Below are 4,935 nucleotides of genomic sequence, written 5' to 3'. Positions count from 1 at the left end.
GATGCCCTGCGCAAGGTATCACCGAGTATGAGTTTTGGCACGAGCCAAAGTTTTAAGAAATTCATAAGCCAAGTTGATTACTCGATTTATATGGATTGATTTTATTTGGTTGAAATGAACTGAAAGGTAATGAAATTACAGTATGATGACTTATTTTAATTGTCTCCATTTACTCGGGTTTAGATACTTTAGATGGTATCTGTTTACTCACTGTGATTATAAAATCTCACCCCTTCTTCCTATACATTTTTCAGGCTCAGGACAGTTTGTAGATAGTAGAGTAGGACGAGAACTAAGCTCGGAATTGCATTATAGAAAGTAAGAGTTTACAGTCTTACATCCTCTTGGTCAATTGGAGCCCACGTGTCATTGCAGATCAAAAATTATATTTTGGTTATCTGTATTTCTATTCATACAATTTTACTTTACTTTCATGTGCGAAAAATTATTTACGAATATTTCTATAAAAATTTATTTTATGAGAAAATAAAATATTTTATTTATTATTTTTGAATAGTACTAGTTGTCAACAATTTACTTTCAAATGAACGTTTTAGATACTTAATTTTTTTAAAATCATTAAATATATATATTTTCGGCTTACCTACTACATTTTTAACAAGTTTCGAGGTTTTCGACAAAAATGAAAAAAATGTCCCTGTGAGCAAAAAAAAAAAATGTTATGTTATGATTTGGAAATGATTTGTAATCCTTCGTATTTTGATATTTGATAACTATTGCTCACCGGGGAAGTGCGAAAGCTGATACGAGAGCCTTGCGAGGTTTCGATCGACATTCGGGGTGAAGAATGTTTGTCGAGGCTTCGCGGCGATTGTCACGAGCTCGATGGGGAGTTCCGGGTCGTGACACATAATTTTACCAATTTAAGAAAATTTAAATAAGTCTTTATTCTTTTATTACATTAGGTGGCCAACCCAAGAAGTATCATGAAACTCCTGTATCAACTTCTATCTCAACTCTTTTCTTTTTGGAACAAACATTTGTGGCCTCTTCGTCAATAGGACTTATTTTCCACCAAAAAGTCTTTAAAGTTCTTGTCTTCCACTAATTTCATGAGGGCAATGGCCTAGGGGTCTCGCTTTAAGTTTCTTCAATCAATTTGTGAATGTTTATGGGGTAATCAATCTGAGGGTAGCAAATTCATTTTTTTTGCTGAAGGCGTCTTCCACTTGGTTAGTTCTCCCTACTTTTATGCTCGAAGTGAAAATCAAACTCGACCAAGAACTTTTGCCATCTTGCCTACCTGACTATAAGTTTTGGTTATGTAAAGAATGACTAGCTACGACGTTGTTTGACTTTACCACAAACTGAGACCTTAGCAAGTAAGGTCGCCACATCTTTAAACAATGGATCATTGCTAAAAGTTCTTTTTCCTTAGCCATATATCTCTGCTCAGCTTTGTTTAACTTTCTACCTCTAAATGCAACTGGGCAGCCTTTTTGCAGTAGTACCTTTTCGAAGGCAAAATCTGACACATCTGTTTGCACTTGGAAAGATTTTTTTGATTTCTAGAAGCTCTAAGATAGGGTCTTTCATCATTGCTTCCTTTAAGGCCTTTAAAAGCCTCTAGGTGTTGAGGTGTACAACTCCATTTTTGTCTTTTCTTCTGTAGTTCCATAAATGCTAATGTCCTTTTTGAATGCCCTTCCACAAGTAGTTGGCTAACACTAAGAAAAAATGAAGTTCGATGACATTCTTAAAAGTCACCCATTCCTTAATGGTCTTGACTTTCTGCATATCCATTTGAATGTGACCTTGCTCAATGATATGGCTTAGGATTCCATACTTCTCTCTTTTAACATACTATTGATTATCTTGTAACCTTTGGCACACCTATCGCAAGTGTTTTTGATGCTCCTCCATTGTTGAGCTATACACCACGATGTCTTCTAGATAATGACCAAAAAATTGTTCAGATAGTCATAGAAAACCTGATTCATTAATGTGCAAAACATGATGGGAGCATTGGTTAGTCCAAAAAGCATAATTAGAAATTCAAATGCATCATACTGAGTTACACAAGTGGTATTCAGTTCATCTTCATCGATAACTCTTACTTGATGGTTCCCGGACTTGAAATCTAATTTAGAGAGATACTTTAGATGACTCAGATATTACGACTTTATTCAAAGCCCGATAGTCCATGTATAATTGCAAGCTCTCATCATACTTCTTCTGGAATAATAATGGGGTCCCAAAGGGTGCTTTTGAGGGTTTGATGAACCCAACTTGCAGTAACTTGTCTATTTGTTTCCTTAGCTCGACTAGTTTTAGGGGAGCGATCCTAAAAAGCTCCTTTAGAAGAGTATCCTCAAATTCTTTCAACATCATCTTCACTTTGACTGGTATTGGATTTGTTTTATATCTATTTTTATAAATGGGCATGTCCACATAAAAGGGTTTGATAACTTTATTATATAGAGTTATTTTGACATAGTTTGGGGGCTTAAATAGTTAGATCTTTGAGATTTTAGATTCAGATCGTAGCATTTTAGTTGTTTTTCTAGTTTAAGTTTGATTACATGTTGAGTAGTTAATTTAAGTTATTTTAGTTAAATTTTATGTTATTTTGTTTTAATTACTTTAAGAGTAGTTATTGCTAATTTCTGTTATTGTTTTTGTAGGAAATTTGATGAAAAAGGCTCATTTGATGAAAATCAGTGCAAGTATGGTGATGACTACATTCATATATGTTTCAGTATTTTGACCATATCCCTCTCTACAAAACTCTAAATGAGGTGATTCTTAGACCACAAGAATTCCAAGAAGAAGGGCTATAATGTTTATTTACCAATTCACCCAGTTCTGATTGGACCGTGGTCAAAATATTTGTCTAAGTCAAAGCACTGTAGTAGTACACATGGACTAAACATGATGCAGTATTTGGAGCATATCTTTCAATCTAAAAGTTCAATTGACATGATTCTTAATCCATTGGAAAAGTAAGAGACAATGCTATAACTTTTATGTTTATCACTTTTCCTAGTTTAGAGTAGATCATGGTAAAAATCATGTTCAAAATTGATAGACTGCCATAGCAGTAGGATAACAAGGTTGCAGCGTTGGTGAAATGAAATTCACCATATGATTTTCCAAAGAGCTTAGTGCTGAAGTGCTGAAGAAGTATCGCCACAGCGTTGGGTGATTTTCCAAAAATAAAAAAAGTTGATGGGATTTTGGAAATTAGGTTATTTGGAGCCTATTCAAGGGACCTTTTTTAAAGATTTTAAGGAAGAGGTAGCAAGCAACTATTCTAAAGATTTGGAGCCAAAAACAAGATAAAGAAACAAAAGAATTGGAGGGAGAATCAAGATCACAAAGCTCCAACTATTAGTTTTCTCTCTTTACTGTTGTGTTTTTCTTATTTTCTTTGACTTGGATTAATGGTTAAATTTCTTTGGATGAAGTTTTTATTAAATATTATGAGCTAAATTTATTTTTCTAGGATTGCAATTGAATTCACATGTAATCTAAATTTTTAATCTCTTTCTTGCTTATCTTTAATGGGATTTGAATTGTTTATTCCAATTTATTCTTAATGCCTTTAATTGATTGATCACCAATTAAATTGATTTAGAAACCTAAACAAACTTATACCAATTAAATTGATTTAGGAACTGAAACAAACTTAGGAAAGAGAGTTTAGTGTAGACTAAAATTGAGATAGCATATGATCATATTAATTGATTTGCATATAAGATAGGGATATACCTATAGGCTATATGCAGTCAGATTAGAGTATGAACTTAATGAGTCTATTTTAATTTCAATTCACATAGGGATATAGTGTTTGGGTTAAAATAGATATTTTTATAAGATGAGTCGGGAAACCCTAATAAATAATTGAGGACTCTAGATTAACAATTCAACCAATTGGAATAAGTTAAGGAAGAGAGGTAATATTTAGATGAAGTGTGAGGGATATTGTAATCCTAGGCTTATTTGATTTGCTTTTTACCCAATTATCTTGTTGCTTTAATTTTTAATTAAATTAGTTTTAGTTGAGTAGTTTTTAGTTTAATTAGAATTCAGATTTTAATTATTTGAATAAAATTAAATTGTTCCAATTTTAGTATTTAGTAGAATTTTAGATCAATTCTTTATGAGATCGATACTCTACTTGCTTATATATTATCTATTTGATAAGTATACTTGCGTAGTAGAATTTTAACTGACAAGTTTTTGGCGCCATTACCTGGGAATTGTTTTATAGAATTTTTACTAATACTAATTCCAAGTAATTTTAGTCTTAATTCAAATTTTTTTAATTTTATTTTCAAGTACTTTTGGTTGAGGTGATAAATTATTATAACTATCAGTGGTCATCTAAACAATTTGTGCCTAGAAGGGTTGCTAGTGATTATGAATTGGCTATCAGTGTTTTGGCCTCTCAAGTAGATGCTTTGTCTCAAAAAATTGACAATTGGAGTGTTAATGGTTTTCAAAGTCCTTTTGTGACATGCGAACTTTGTGGAGATGAGCATTCAAGTGATTGTTGTCCAACTTATTATGAATCAATGCAATTCGATGGAAGCTTCAATGGGCAGAAAAACAATTGATACTCCAACAATTACAACTCATGGTGGAATCACCCATATTTTTCATGGAGTAATGATTAGGGTCCTACATATTCATCACAGCTTGTTTTCCAGTGGGATTTCTAGTCACAAGTTAAAGCCCCAATACGTGAGAAGAAGCTAACTTTAGAGGATATGTTGATGCAATTCATGACAAAGAATGATGCCATCATTCAAAGTCAAGCAGAATCAATATGAAATCTTGAGACTCAATTGGGCAACCTTGCTAATTACATCAACAATAGGCCTCAAGAAATTTTACCAAATGACATAAAGCCTAATCCTAGAAAAGAAGAATATGGTAAGCATCTTGATAAGGTAAATGGCAAAATGTAGT

The sequence above is a fragment of the Theobroma cacao genome, chromosome 2, assembly GCF_000208745.1.
Source record: "Theobroma cacao cultivar B97-61/B2 chromosome 2, Criollo_cocoa_genome_V2, whole genome shotgun sequence".
Lineage (NCBI taxonomy): Eukaryota > Viridiplantae > Streptophyta > Magnoliopsida > Malvales > Malvaceae > Theobroma > Theobroma cacao.
Note: the sequence above shows the minus strand (reverse complement) of the source record.